The sequence below is a fragment of the Sebastes umbrosus genome, chromosome 17 (assembly GCF_015220745.1).
Source record: "Sebastes umbrosus isolate fSebUmb1 chromosome 17, fSebUmb1.pri, whole genome shotgun sequence".
In the NCBI taxonomy this organism is placed as follows: domain Eukaryota; kingdom Metazoa; phylum Chordata; class Actinopteri; order Perciformes; family Sebastidae; genus Sebastes; species Sebastes umbrosus.
Window position 1 is genome coordinate 24,045,630 of NC_051285.1, and position 17,284 is coordinate 24,062,913.

The window sequence follows — 17,284 nt, forward strand, 5'->3', positions numbered from 1 at the left end:
AAATCTGAGGGCATAAATTAAGCGTTGAAATGCAAAGGGTAAATCATGTATAAATAAATAAATACATAAATTCCAGGTGCTCCAGTTTCCTCTCACAGTCCAAAGACATACAGGTTAGGTTAATTGTTGACTCTAAATTGCCCATAGGTGTGAATGTGAGCGTGAATGGTTGTCTGTCTCTATATGTGTCAGCCCTGTGATAGTCTAAATAAATAAATGCAAAATAAATACAAATAAATGCAAAAAGAATTATATAAATTACGAGTTACTAACTCGTTCCCTCGAGTTAGTATCTCGTTCCCTCCAGTTAGTAACTCGTTCCCTCGAGTTACTAACTTGTTCCCTCCAGTTACTAACTCGTTCCCTCCAGTTAGTAACTCGTTCCCTCGAGTTAGTAACTCGTTCCCTCCAGTTACTAACTCTTTCCCTCCAGTTATAACTCGTTCCCTTCGAATTACTAACGCTCTGAACCCCTGAATATCACCTGGAGTCTACCTGCCAGTGGAGCTGTCGCCCATGCCTGGCATGCAGACTCTGAAACAATGGCTGTGGCCCGGCGCCTACCAGCCAGGGGATCACTATGTGTGTCCATGCCTGGCAGTTTCGCCACGGATCCTCTGTTCAACCTTTCGGGTTGAACAGAGAACTTGCCCGTGGCGAGGTAGACCGCACCCGCCTAGGTCACAACCTTGTCTCTGGCGTCTGACAGAGATGTTCAGAGTTTAGAGATTAGAGAAAATGGGTCCTATAAGTAAACTTTTTGGTAAGCACACGTGACGTCACACATGACATGGAACATAAGCTCCGCCCAATAACTTGAAGTACTGCTGCCCTTCTGTGTGACGTCGAACATGACATCACGGAAGATAAGAGTCCCCACAAGAATCGTGACGTCAGTGACAGTCAGCACTAAATTACAGTCAAATCAACTGGAGCAATCAAATAATCCGATCATGCTCACTTTGATCAGCAGCCTAATGACCAAATATTGCAGCCAGCAGCAGGTGGAGTTAAGGGAAGCTTCAACAGCCTAATGCCAATCACAGCCGCTCCTCTCATCTGACATGTCACTGTCTACTACTGAACTACGGTGTCCTGTAAGGGACAAACATGGACAATTGCTCAATTCTTGATGGGGATTACAGCGCACCAGCTACACCTGGTGGCTGATTTAGGCTACTGCCTTACATCAACTTTCAGGTGATCTCCCGTCAGCCAGCTGTCACCTTATTTAGGTGTTTGTAGTGATATTAAAGTCTTTTACATCATATTACACGGCTGTGTGGAATACTCGATTCTGATTGGTCAATCACGGCGGTCTGTCATTTCTGTTTAACAGACCGTTGCTATGTATAGCAGACCGTTGCTATGAGCGCAGTTCAGATGTCGGACTCTGGCGGACCGTTTTTGTGTCAAAATATTGATTTCTTCAATAAGTAGTCGTGTATTAAGCGGGATAATGTACAACCATTTACAAATTTTGCGACACCGTGATTGTGAATGTTGTGTTGTCAATCGTCTATAAATACTCCTCAGTTCCCTTAGTACTTCGAGGCATTCAGAACGCTTGCTACCTGGGCCACATACGGGGACTCAGGTCCTCTGCCCAAAGTGAAATCACTGGATGAGGTGCACAAGATGTCCTCGGGTGATACCAGGAGGCGGACAGGTTGATCAGGGTTAACACTGGTTGACTTGCCGACCGCTATACAAATGCAAGCGCGCAGTGATTGCGCAACAGACGGGGCTCGTTCTCTGAATGCCTGCCTATTTTTACACGTTACACGTTACACCTAAATCAACACGATTTTTATACACTAATGCAACTAATGGTATTACTAATTTAAATTACTAATTTACGGTAGGAGAACACATGATGCACACTTGGTGGTTATTACACAGAGATGAGGAATGTTTTATAATTACAAGTAGTACTAAGTACTTTTTTTTCCTCATGAAAAGTATTATGAATCAATAATAATCAATCAATTGAGGGAAAACAGAAGGCTGCATTCTTTGATATTTCAACAATTCATCTATTTCAGATGCTGTAGTTCATGGTGGTCCACAAGAGTCAAATAAACAATATGGAGGACGGAACCTGCCAAAATAAAAATAAAAAATCAATCAATCAATCAATGATTCGATAAATAAATAAATACACAATGTGACATTAAATGTAGCAAAAGCAATATTAAAAATAAATGTAGCCATTCATTAATTGATCAAATGTGATATAAATTGATATTTCTGTTTTAATTTGCATCTTTATTTATTTATCTTAATTTACTCTTGTGTTTAATTTTCCCTTTTATTTATTTATATATGTATTTTTGCATTTATTTTTTATTGATCTATTTTAGCATTTGTTTTTATCTATTTATTATTTTTTGCATTATTTATTTATTTATGCACAATTTTCCCTTTTCCATTTCACCCCTTATTTATTTCTGTATTGTTTTCTTTATACATTTCTTTTTACATTTCTTCATGCATTTCTACCTCATTATGCAAATGAGGGGGCTGTCGCAGAAATAAATAAATCTGAGGGCATAAATTAAGCGTTGAAATGCAAAGGGTAAATCATGTATAAATAAATAAATACATAAATTCCAGGTGCTCCAGTTTCCTCTCACAGTCCAAAGACATACAGGTTAGGTTAATTGTTGACTCTAAATTGCCCATAGGTGTGAATGTGAGCGTGAATGGTTGTCTGTCTCTATATGTGTCAGCCCTGTGATAGTCTAAATAAATAAATGCAAAATAAATACAAATAAATGCAAAAAGAATTATATAAATTACGAGTTACTAACTCGTTCCCTCGAGTTAGTATCTCGTTCCCTCCAGTTAGTAACTCGTTCCCTCGAGTTACTAACTTGTTCCCTCCAGTTACTAACTCGTTCCCTCCAGTTAGTAACTCGTTCCCTCGAGTTAGTAACTCGTTCCCTCCAGTTACTAACTCTTTCCCTCCAGTTATAACTCGTTCCTTCGAATTACTAACGCTCTGAACCCCTGAATATCACCTGGAGTCTACCTGCCAGTGGAGCTGTCGCCCATGCCTGGCATGCAGACTCTGAAACAATGGCTGTGGCCCGGCGCCTACCAGCCAGGGGATCACTATGTGTGTCCATGCCTGGCAGTTTCGCCACGGATCCTCTGTTCAACCTTTCGGGTTGAACAGAGAACTTGCCCGTGGCGAGGTAGACCGCACCCGCCTAGGTCACAACCTTGTCTCTGGCGTCTGACAGAGATGTTCAGAGTTTAGAGATTAGAGAAAATGGGTCCTATAAGTAAACTTTTTGGTAAGCACACGTGACGTCACACATGACGTCACACATGACATGGAACATAAGCTCCGCCCAATAACTTGAAGTACTGCTGCCCTTCTGTGTGACGTCGAACATGACATCACGGAAGATAAGAGTCCCCACAAGAATCGTGACGTCAGTGACAGTCAGCACTAAATTACAGTCAAATCAACTGGAGCAATCAAATAATCCGATCATGCTCACTTTGATCAGCAGCCTAATGACCAAATATTGCAGCCAGCAGCAGGTGGAGTTAAGGGAAGCTTCAACAGCCTAATGCCAATCACAGCCGCTCCTCTCATCTGACATGTCACTGTCTACTACTGAACTACGGTGTCCTGTAAGGGACAAACATGGACAATTGCTCAATTCTGGATGGGGATTACAGCGCACCAGCTACACCTGGTGGCTGATTTAGGCTACTGCCTTACATCAACGTTCAGCTGATCTCCCGTCCAGCCAGCTGTCACCTTATTTAGGTGTTTGTAGTGATATTAAAGTCTTTTACATCATATTACACGGCTGTGTGGAATACTCGATTCTGATTGGTCAATCACGGCGGTCTGTCATTTCTGTTTAACAGACCGTTGCTATGTATAGCAGACCGTTGCTATGAGCGCAGTTCAGATGTCGGACTCTGGCGGACCGTTTTTGTGTCAAAATATTGATTTCTTCAATAAGTAGTCGTGTATTAAGCGGGATAATGTACAACCATTTACAAATTTTGCGACACCGTGATTGTGAATGTTGTGTTGTCAATCGTCTATAAATACTCCTCAGTTCCCTTAGTACTTCGAGGCATTCAGAACGCTTGCTACCTGGGCCACATACGGGGACTCAGGTCCTCTGCCCAAAGTGAAATCACTGGATGAGGTGCACAAGATGTCCTCGGGTGATACCAGGAGGCGGACAGGTTGATCAGGGTTAACACTGGTTGACTTGCCGACCGCTATACAAATGCAAGCGCGCAGTGATTGCGCAACAGACGGGGCTCGTTCTCTGAATGCCTGCCTATTTTTACACGTTACACGTTACACCTAAATCAACACGATTTTTATACACTAATGCAACTAATGGTATTACTAATTTAAATTACTAATTTACGGTAGGAGAACACATGATGCACACTTGGTGGTTATTACACAGAGATGAGGAATGTTTTATAATTACAAGTAGTACTAAGTACTTTTTTTTCCTCATGAAAAGTATTATGAATCAATAATAATCAATCAATTGAGGGAAAACAGAAGGCTGCATTCTTTGATATTTCAACAATTCATCTATTTCAGATGCTGTAGTTCATGGTGGTCCACAAGAGTCAAATAAACAATATGGAGGACGGAACCTGCCAAAATAAAAATAAAAAATCAATCAATCAATCAATGATTCGATAAATAAATAAATACACAATGTGACATTAAATGTAGCAAAAGCAATATTAAAAATAAATGTAGCCATTCATTAATTGATCAAATGTGATATAAATTGATATTTCTGTTTTAATTTGCATCTTTATTTATTTATCTTAATTTACTCTTGTGTTTAATTTTCCCTTTTATTTATTTATATATGTATTTTTGCATTTATTTTTTATTGATCTATTTTAGCATTTGTTTTTATCTATTTATTATTTTTTGCATTATTTATTTATTTATGCACAATTTTCCCTTTTCCATTTCACCCCTTATTTATTTCTGTATTGTTTTCTTTATACATTTCTTTTTACATTTCTTCATGCATTTCTACCTCATTATGCAAATGAGGGGGCTGTCGCAGAAATAAATAAATCTGAGGGCATAAATTAAGCGTTGAAATGCAAAGGGTAAATCATGTATAAATAAATAAATACATAAATTCCAGGTGCTCCAGTTTCCTCTCACAGTCCAAAGACATACAGGTTAGGTTAATTGTTGACTCTAAATTGCCCATAGGTGTGAATGTGAGCGTGAATGGTTGTCTGTCTCTATATGTGTCAGCCCTGTGATAGTCTAAATAAATAAATGCAAAATAAATACAAATAAATGCAAAAAGAATTATATAAATTACGAGTTACTAACTCGTTCCCTCGAGTTAGTAACTCGTTCCCTCGAGTTACTAACTCGTTCCCTCCAGTTAGTAACTCGTTCCCTCGAGTTAGTAACTCGTTCCCTCCAGTTACTAACTCTTTCCCTCCAGTTATAACTCGTTCCTTCGAATTACTAACGCTCTGAACCCCTGAATATCACCTGGAGTCTACCTGCCAGTGGAGCTGTCGCCCATGCCTGGCATGTAGACTCTGAAACAATGGCTGTGGCCCGGCGCCTACCAGCCAGGGGATCACTATGTGTGTCCATGCCTGGCAGTTTCGCCACGGATCCTCTGTTCAACCTTTCGGGTTGAACAGAGAACTTGCCCGTGGCGAGGTAGACCGCACCCGCCTAGGTCACAACCTTGTCTCTGGCGTCTGACAGAGATGTTCAGAGTTTAGAGATTAGAGAAAATGGGTCCTATAAGTAAACTTTTTGGTAAGCACACGTGACGTCACACATGACATGGAACATAAGCTCCGCCCAATAACTTGAAGTACTGCTGCCCTTCTGTGTGACGTCGAACATGACATCACGGAAGATAAGAGTCCCCACAAGAATCGTGACGTCAGTGACAGTCAGCACTAAATTACAGTCAAATCAACTGGAGCAATCAAATAATCCGATCATGCTCACTTTGATCAGCAGCCTAATGACCAAATATTGCAGCCAGCAGCAGGTGGAGTTAAGGGAAGCTTCAACAGCCTAATGCCAATCACAGCCGCTCCTCTCATCTGACATGTCACTGTCTACTACTGAACTACGGTGTCCTGTAAGGGACAAACATGGACAATTGCTCAATTCTGGATGGGGATTACAGCGCACCAGCTACACCTGGTGGCTGATTTAGGCTACTGCCTTACATCAACGTTCAGGCTGATCTCCCGTCAGCCAGCTGTCACCTTATTTAGGTGTTTGTAGTGATATTAAAGTCTTTTACATCATATTACACGGCTGTGTGGAATACTCGATTCTGATTGGTCAATCACGGCGGTCTGTCATTTCTGTTTAACAGACCGTTGCTATGTATAGCAGACCGTTGCTATGAGCGCAGTTCAGATGTCGGACTCTGGCGGACCGTTTTTGTGTCAAAATATTGATTTCTTCAATAAGTAGTCGTGTATTCAAGCGGGATAATGTACAACCATTTACAAATTTTGCGACACCGTGATTGTGAATGTTGTGTTGTCAATCGTCTATAAATACTCCTCAGTTCCCTTAGTACTTCGAGGCATTCAGAACGCTTGCTACCTGGGCCACATACGGGGACTCAGGTCCTCTGCCCAAAGTGAAATCACTGGATGAGGTGCACAAGATGTCCTCGGGTGATACCAGGAGGCGGACAGGTTGATCAGGGTTAACACTGGTTGACTTGCCGACCGCTATACAAATGCAAGCGCGCAGTGATTGCGCAACAGACGGGGCTCGTTCTCTGAATGCCTGCCTATTTTTACACGTTACACGTTACACCTAAATCAACACGATTTTTATACACTAATGCAACTAATGGTATTACTAATTTAAATTACTAATTTACGGTAGGAGAACACATGATGCACACTTGGTGGTTATTACACAGAGATGAGGAATGTTTTATAATTACAAGTAGTACTAAGTACTTTTTTTTCCTCATGAAAAGTATTATGAATCAATAATAATCAATCAATTGAGGGAAAACAGAAGGCTGCATTCTTTGATATTTCAACAATTCATCTATTTCAGATGCTGTAGTTCATGGTGGTCCACAAGAGTCAAATAAACAATATGGAGGACGGAACCTGCCAAAATAAAAATAAAAAATCAATCAATCAATCAATGATTCGATAAATAAATAAATACACAATGTGACATTAAATGTAGCAAAAGCAATATTAAAAATAAATGTAGCCATTCATTAATTGATCAAATGTGATATAAATTGATATTTCTGTTTTAATTTGCATCTTTATTTATTTATCTTAATTTACTCTTGTGTTTAATTTTCCCTTTTATTTATTTATATATGTATTTTTGCATTTATTTTTTATTGATCTATTTTAGCATTTGTTTTTATCTATTTATTATTTTTTGCATTATTTATTTATTTATGCACAATTTTCCCTTTTCCATTTCACCCCTTATTTATTTCTGTATTGTTTTCTTTATACATTTCTTTTTACATTTCTTCATGCATTTCTACCTCATTATGCAAATGAGGGGGCTGTCGCAGAAATAAATAAATCTGAGGGCATAAATTAAGCGTTGAAATGCAAAGGGTAAATCATGTATAAATAAATAAATACATAAATTCCAGGTGCTCCAGTTTCCTCTCACAGTCCAAAGACATACAGGTTAGGTTAATTGTTGACTCTAAATTGCCCATAGGTGTGAATGTGAGCGTGAATGGTTGTCTGTCTCTATATGTGTCAGCCCTGTGATAGTCTAAATAAATAAATGCAAAATAAATACAAATAAATGCAAAAAGAATTATATAAATTACGAGTTACTAACTCGTTCCCTCGAGTTAGTATCTCGTTCCCTCCAGTTAGTAACTCGTTCCCTCGAGTTACTAACTCGTTCCCTCCAGTTAGTAACTCGTTCCCTCGAGTTAGTAACTCGTTCCTCGAGTTACTAACTCGTTCCCTCCAGTTAGTAACTCGTTCCCTCGAGTTAGTAACTCGTTCCCTCGAGTTACTAACTCGTTCCCTCCAGTTAGTAACTCGTTCCCTCGAGTTAGTAACTCGTTCCCTCCAGTTACTAACTCTTTCCCTCCAGTTATAACTCGTTCCTTCGAATTACTAACGCTCTGAACCCCTGAATATCACCTGGAGTCTACCTGCCAGTGGAGCTGTCGCCCATGCCTGGCATGTAGACTCTGAAACAATGGCTGTGGCCCGGCGCCTACCAGCCAGGGGATCACTATGTGTGTCCATGCCTGGCAGTTTCGCCACGGATCCTCTGTTCAACCTTTCGGGTTGAACAGAGAACTTGCCCGTGGCGAGGTAGACCGCACCCGCCTAGGTCACAACCTTGTCTCTGGCGTCTGACAGAGATGTTCAGAGTTTAGAGATTAGAGAAAATGGGTCCTATAAGTAAACTTTTTGGTAAGCACACGGACGTAATGACGTCACACATGACATGGAACATAAGCTCCGCCCAATAACTTGAAGTACTGCTGCCCTTCTGTGTGACGTCGAACATGACATCACGGAAGATAAGAGTCCCCACAAGAATCGTGACGTCAGTGACAGTCAGCACTAAATTACAGTCAAATCAACTGGAGCAATCAAATAATCCGATCATGCTCACTTTGATCAGCAGCCTAATGACCAAATATTGCAGCCAGCAGCAGGTGGAGTTAAGGGAAGCTTCAACAGCCTAATGCCAATCACAGCCGCTCCTCTCATCTGACATGTCACTGTCTACTACTGAACTACGGTGTCCTGTAAGGGACAAACATGGACAATTGCTCAATTCTGGATGGGGATTACAGCGCACCAGCTACACCTGGTGGCTGATTTAGGCTACTGCCTTACATCAACGTTCAGCTGATCTCCCGTCCAGCCAGCTGTCACCTTATTTAGGTGTTTGTAGTGATATTAAAGTCTTTTACATCATATTACACGGCTGTGTGGAATACTCGATTCTGATTGGTCAATCACGGCGGTCTGTCATTTCTGTTTAACAGACCGTTGCTATGTATAGCAGACCGTTGCTATGAGCGCAGTTCAGATGTCGGACTCTGGCGGACCGTTTTTGTGTCAAAATATTGATTTCTTCAATAAGTAGTCGTGTATCAAGCGGGATAATGTACAACCATTTACAAATTTTGCGACACCGTGATTGTGAATGTTGTGTTGTCAATCGTCTATAAATACTCCTCAGTTCCCTTAGTACTTCGAGGCATTCAGAACGCTTGCTACCTGGGCCACATACGGGGACTCAGGTCCTCTGCCCAAAGTGAAATCACTGGATGAGGTGCACAAGATGTCCTCGGGTGATACCAGGAGGCGGACAGGTTGATCAGGGTTAACACTGGTTGACTTGCCGACCGCTATACAAATGCAAGCGCGCAGTGATTGCGCAACAGACGGGGCTCGTTCTCTGAATGCCTGCCTATTTTTACACGTTACACGTTACACCTAAATCAACACGATTTTTATACACTAATGCAACTAATGGTATTACTAATTTAAATTACTAATTTACGGTAGGAGAACACATGATGCACACTTGGTGGTTATTACACAGAGATGAGGAATGTTTTATAATTACAAGTAGTACTAAGTACTTTTTTTTCCTCATGAAAAGTATTATGAATCAATAATAATCAATCAATTGAGGGAAAACAGAAGGCTGCATTCTTTGATATTTCAACAATTCATCTATTTCAGATGCTGTAGTTCATGGTGGTCCACAAGAGTCAAATAAACAATATGGAGGACGGAACCTGCCAAAATAAAAATAAAAAATCAATCAATCAATCAATGATTCGATAAATAAATAAATACACAATGTGACATTAAATGTAGCAAAAGCAATATTAAAAATAAATGTAGCCATTCATTAATTGATCAAATGTGATATAAATTGATATTTCTGTTTTAATTTGCATCTTTATTTATTTATCTTAATTTACTCTTGTGTTTAATTTTCCCTTTTATTTATTTATATATGTATTTTTGCATTTATTTTTTATTGATCTATTTTAGCATTTGTTTTTATCTATTTATTATTTTTTGCATTATTTATTTATTTATGCACAATTTTCCCTTTTCCATTTCACCCCTTATTTATTTCTGTATTGTTTTCTTTATACATTTCTTTTTACATTTCTTCATGCATTTCTACCTCATTATGCAAATGAGGGGGCTGTCGCAGAAATAAATAAATCTGAGGGCATAAATTAAGCGTTGAAATGCAAAGGGTAAATCATGTATAAATAAATAAATACATAAATTCCAGGTGCTCCAGTTTCCTCTCACAGTCCAAAGACATACAGGTTAGGTTAATTGTTGACTCTAAATTGCCCATAGGTGTGAATGTGAGCGTGAATGGTTGTCTGTCTCTATATGTGTCAGCCCTGTGATAGTCTAAATAAATAAATGCAAAATAAATACAAATAAATGCAAAAAGAATTATATAAATTACGAGTTACTAACTCGTTCCCTCGAGTTAGTATCTCGTTCCCTCCAGTTAGTAACTCGTTCCCTCGAGTTACTAACTCGTTCCCTCCAGTTAGTAACTCGTTCCCTCGAGTTAGTAACTCGTTCCCTCGAGTTACTAACTCGTTCCCTCCAGTTAGTAACTCGTTCCCTCGAGTTAGTAACTCGTTCCCTCGAGTTACTAACTCGTTCCCTCCAGTTAGTAACTCGTTCCCTCGAGTTAGTAACTCGTTCCCTCCAGTTACTAACTCTTTCCCTCCAGTTATAACTCGTTCCTTCGAATTACTAACGCTCTGAACCCCTGAATATCACCTGGAGTCTACCTGCCAGTGGAGCTGTCGCCCATGCCTGGCATGTAGACTCTGAAACAATGGCTGTGGCCCGGCGCCTACCAGCCAGGGGATCACTATGTGTGTCCATGCCTGGCAGTTTCGCCACGGATCCTCTGTTCAACCTTTCGGGTTGAACAGAGAACTTGCCCGTGGCGAGGTAGACCGCACCCGCCTAGGTCACAACCTTGTCTCTGGCGTCTGACAGAGATGTTCAGAGTTTAGAGATTAGAGAAAATGGGTCCTATAAGTAAACTTTTTGGTAAGCACACGTGACGTCACACATGACAATGGAACATAAGCTCCGCCCAATAACTTGAAGTACTGCTGCCCTTCTGTGTGACGTCGAACATGACATCACGGAAGATAAGAGTCCCCACAAGAATCGTGACGTCAGTGACAGTCAGCACTAAATTACAGTCAAATCAACTGGAGCAATCAAATAATCCGATCATGCTCACTTTGATCAGCAGCCTAATGACCAAATATTGCAGCCAGCAGCAGGTGGAGTTAAGGGAAGCTTCAACAGCCTAATGCCAATCACAGCCGCTCCTCTCATCTGACATGTCACTGTCTACTACTGAACTACGGTGTCCTGTAAGGGACAAACATGGACAATTGCTCAATTCTTGATGGGGATTACAGCGCACCAGCTACACCTGGTGGCTGATTTAGGCTACTGCCTTACATCAACGTTCAGGCTGATCTCCCGTCCAGCCAGCTGTCACCTTATTTAGGTGTTTGTAGTGATATTAAAGTCTTTTACATCATATTACACGGCTGTGTGGAATACTCGATTCTGATTGGTCAATCACGGCGGTCTGTCATTTCTGTTTAACAGACCGTTGCTATGTATAGCAGACCGTTGCTATGAGCGCAGTTCAGATGTCGGACTCTGGCGGACCGTTTTTGTGTCAAAATATTGATTTCTTCAATAAGTAGTCGTGTATCAAGCGGGATAATGTACAACCATTTACAAATTTTGCGACACCGTGATTGTGAATGTTGTGTTGTCAATCGTCTATAAATACTCCTCAGTTCCCTTAGTACTTCGAGGCATTCAGAACGCTTGCTACCTGGGCCACATACGGGGACTCAGGTCCTCTGCCCAAAGTGAAATCACTGGATGAGGTGCACAAGATGTCCTCGGGTGATACCAGGAGGCGGACAGGTTGATCAGGGTTAACACTGGTTGACTTGCCGACCGCTATACAAATGCAAGCGCGCAGTGATTGCGCAACAGACGGGGCTCGTTCTCTGAATGCCTGCCTATTTTTACACGTTACACGTTACACCTAAATCAACACGATTTTTATACACTAATGCAACTAATGGTATTACTAATTTAAATTACTAATTTACGGTAGGAGAACACATGATGCACACTTGGTGGTTATTACACAGAGATGAGGAATGTTTTATAATTACAAGTAGTACTAAGTACTTTTTTTTCCTCATGAAAAGTATTATGAATCAATAATAATCAATCAATTGAGGGAAAACAGAAGGCTGCATTCTTTGATATTTCAACAATTCATCTATTTCAGATGCTGTAGTTCATGGTGGTCCACAAGAGTCAAATAAACAATATGGAGGACGGAACCTGCCAAAATAAAAATAAAAAATCAATCAATCAATCAATGATTCGATAAATAAATAAATACACAATGTGACATTAAATGTAGCAAAAGCAATATTAAAAATAAATGTAGCCATTCATTAATTGATCAAATGTGATATAAATTGATATTTCTGTTTTAATTTGCATCTTTATTTATTTATCTTAATTTACTCTTGTGTTTAATTTTCCCTTTTATTTATTTATATATGTATTTTTGCATTTATTTTTTATTGATCTATTTTAGCATTTGTTTTTATCTATTTATTATTTTTTGCATTATTTATTTATTTATGCACAATTTTCCCTTTTCCATTTCACCCCTTATTTATTTCTGTATTGTTTTCTTTATACATTTCTTTTTACATTTCTTCATGCATTTCTACCTCATTATGCAAATGAGGGGGCTGTCGCAGAAATAAATAAATCTGAGGGCATAAATTAAGCGTTGAAATGCAAAGGGTAAATCATGTATAAATAAATAAATACATAAATTCCAGGTGCTCCAGTTTCCTCTCACAGTCCAAAGACATACAGGTTAGGTTAATTGTTGACTCTAAATTGCCCATAGGTGTGAATGTGAGCGTGAATGGTTGTCTGTCTCTATATGTGTCAGCCCTGTGATAGTCTAAATAAATAAATGCAAAATAAATACAAATAAATGCAAAAAGAATTATATAAATTACGAGTTACTAACTCGTTCCCTCGAGTTAGTATCTCGTTCCCTCCAGTTAGTAACTCGTTCCCTCGAGTTACTAACTCGTTCCCTCCAGTTAGTAACTCGTTCCCTCGAGTTAGTAACTCGTTCCCTCGAGTTACTAACTCGTTCCCTCCAGTTAGTAACTCGTTCCCTCGAGTTAGTAACTCGTTCCCTCCAGTTACTAACTCTTTCCCTCCAGTTATAACTCGTTCCTTCGAATTACTAACGCTCTGAACCCCTGAATATCACCTGGAGTCTACCTGCCAGTGGAGCTGTCGCCCATGCCTGGCATGTAGACTCTGAAACAATGGCTGTGGCCCGGCGCCTACCAGCCAGGGGATCACTATGTGTGTCCATGCCTGGCAGTTTCGCCACGGATCCTCTGTTCAACCTTTCGGGTTGAACAGAGAACTTGCCCGTGGCGAGGTAGACCGCACCCGCCTAGGTCACAACCTTGTCTCTGGCGTCTGACAGAGATGTTCAGAGTTTAGAGATTAGAGAAAATGGGTCCTATAAGTAAACTTTTTGGTAAGCACACGTGACGTCACACATGACATGGAACATAAGCTCCGCCCAATAACTTGAAGTACTGCTGCCCTTCTGTGTGACGTCGAACATGACATCACGGAAGATAAGAGTCCCCACAAGAATCGTGACGTCAGTGACAGTCAGCACTAAATTACAGTCAAATCAACTGGAGCAATCAAATAATCCGATCATGCTCACTTTGATCAGCAGCCTAATGACCAAATATTGCAGCCAGCAGCAGGTGGAGTTAAGGGAAGCTTCAACAGCCTAATGCCAATCACAGCCGCTCCTCTCATCTGACATGTCACTGTCTACTACTGAACTACGGTGTCCTGTAAGGGACAAACATGGACAATTGCTCAATTCTTGATGGGGATTACAGCGCACCAGCTACACCTGGTGGCTGATTTAGGCTACTGCCTTACATCAACTTTCAGGTGATCTCCCGTCAGCCAGCTGTCACCTTATTTAGGTGTTTGTAGTGATATTAAAGTCTTTTACATCATATTACACGGCTGTGTGGAATACTCGATTCTGATTGGTCAATCACGGCGGTCTGTCATTTCTGTTTAACAGACCGTTGCTATGTATAGCAGACCGTTGCTATGAGCGCAGTTCAGATGTCGGACTCTGGCGGACCGTTTTTGTGTCAAAATATTGATTTCTTCAATAAGTAGTCGTGTATTAAGCGGGATAATGTACAACCATTTACAAATTTTGCGACACCGTGATTGTGAATGTTGTGTTGTCAATCGTCTATAAATACTCCTCAGTTCCCTTAGTACTTCGAGGCATTCAGAACGCTTGCTACCTGGGCCACATACGGGGACTCAGGTCCTCTGCCCAAAGTGAAATCACTGGATGAGGTGCACAAGATGTCCTCGGGTGATACCAGGAGGCGGACAGGTTGATCAGGGTTAACACTGGTTGACTTGCCGACCGCTATACAAATGCAAGCGCGCGCAGTGATTGCGCAACAGACGGGGCTCGTTCTCTGAATGCCTGCCTATTTTTACACGTTACACGTTACACCTAAATCAACACGATTTTTATACACTAATGCAACTAATGGTATTACTAATTTAAATTACTAATTTACGGTAGGAGAACACATGATGCACACTTGGTGGTTATTACACAGAGATGAGGAATGTTTTATAATTACAAGTAGTACTAAGTACTTTTTTTTCCTCATGAAAAGTATTATGAATCAATAATAATCAATCAATTGAGGGAAAACAGAAGGCTGCATTCTTTGATATTTCAACAATTCATCTATTTCAGATGCTGTAGTTCATGGTGGTCCACAAGAGTCAAATAAACAATATGGAGGACGGAACCTGCCAAAATAAAAATAAAAAATCAATCAATCAATCAATGATTCGATAAATAAATAAATACACAATGTGACATTAAATGTAGCAAAAGCAATATTAAAAATAAATGTAGCCATTCATTAATTGATCAAATGTGATATAAATTGATATTTCTGTTTTAATTTGCATCTTTATTTATTTATCTTAATTTACTCTTGTGTTTAATTTTCCCTTTTATTTATTTATATATGTATTTTTGCATTTATTTTTTATTGATCTATTTTAGCATTTGTTTTTATCTATTTATTATTTTTTGCATTATTTATTTATTTATGCACAATTTTCCCTTTTCCATTTCACCCCTTATTTATTTCTGTATTGTTTTCTTTATACATTTCTTTTTACATTTCTTCATGCATTTCTACCTCATTATGCAAATGAGGGGGCTGTCGCAGAAATAAATAAATCTGAGGGCATAAATTAAGCGTTGAAATGCAAAGGGTAAATCATGTATAAATAAATAAATACATAAATTCCAGGTGCTCCAGTTTCCTCTCACAGTCCAAAGACATACAGGTTAGGTTAATTGTTGACTCTAAATTGCCCATAGGTGTGAATGTGAGCGTGAATGGTTGTCTGTCTCTATATGTGTCAGCCCTGTGATAGTCTAAATAAATAAATGCAAAATAAATACAAATAAATGCAAAAAGAATTATATAAATTACGAGTTACTAACTCGTTCCCTCGAGTTAGTATCTCGTTCCCTCCAGTTAGTAACTCGTTCCCTCGAGTTACTAACTTCGTTCCCTCGAGTTACTAACTCGTTCCCTCCAGTTAGTAACTCGTTCCCTCGAGTTAGTAACTCGTTCCCTCCAGTTACTAACTCTTTCCCTCCAGTTATAACTCGTTCCTTCGAATTACTAACGCTCTGAACCCCTGAATATCACCTGGAGTCTACCTGCCAGTGGAGCTGTCGCCCATGCCTGGCATGTAGACTCTGAAACAATGGCTGTGGCCCGGCGCCTACCAGCCAGGGGATCACTATGTGTGTCCATGCCTGGCAGTTTCGCCACGGATCCTCTGTTCAACCTTTCGGGTTGAACAGAGAACTTGCCCGTGGCGAGGTAGACCGCACCCGCCTAGGTCACAACCTTGTCTCTGGCGTCTGACAGAGATGTTCAGAGTTTAGAGATTAGAGAAAATGGGTCCTATAAGTAAACTTTTTGGTAAGCACACGTGACGTCACACATGACGTCACACATGACATGGAACATAAGCTCCGCCCAATAACTTGAAGTACTGCTGCCCTTCTGTGTGACGTCGAACATGACATCACGGAAGATAAGAGTCCCCACAAGAATCGTGACGTCAGTGACAGTCAGCACTAAATTACAGTCAAATCAACTGGAGCAATCAAATAATCCGATCATGCTCACTTTGATCAGCAGCCTAATGACCAAATATTGCAGCCAGCAGCAGGTGGAGTTAAGGGAAGCTTCAACAGCCTAATGCCAATCACAGCCGCTCCTCTCATCTGACATGTCACTGTCTACTACTGAACTACGGTGTCCTGTAAGGGACAAACATGGACAATTGCTCAATTCTGGATGGGGATTACAGCGCACCAGCTACACCTGGTGGCTGATTTAGGCTACTGCCTTACATCAACGTTCAGCTGATCTCCCTCCAGCCAGCTGTCACCTTATTTAGGTGTTTGTAGTGATATTAAAGTCTTTTACATCATATTACACGGCTGTGTGGAATACTCGATTCTGATTGGTCAATCACGGCAGTCTGTCATTTCTGTTTAACAGACCGTTGCTATGTATAGCAGACCGTTGCTATGAGCGCAGTTCAGATGTCGGACTCTGGCGGACCGTTTTTGTGTCAAAATATTGATTTCTTCAATAAGTAGTCGTGTATTAAGCGGGATAATGTACAACCATTTACAAATTTTGCGACACCGTGATTGTGAATGTTGTGTTGTCAATCGTCTATAAATACTCCTCAGTTCCCTTAGTACTTCGAGGCATTCAGAACGCTTGCTACCTGGGCCACATACGGGGACTCAGGTCCTCTGCCCAAAGTGAAATCACTGGATGAGGTGCACAAGGGGTCCTCGGGTGATACCAGGAGGCGGACAGGTTGATCAGGGTTAACACTGGTTGACTTGCCGACCGCTATACAAATGCAAGCGCGCAGTGATTGCGCAACAGACGGGGCTCGTTCTCTGAATGCCTGCCTATTTTTACACGTTACACGTTACACCTAAATC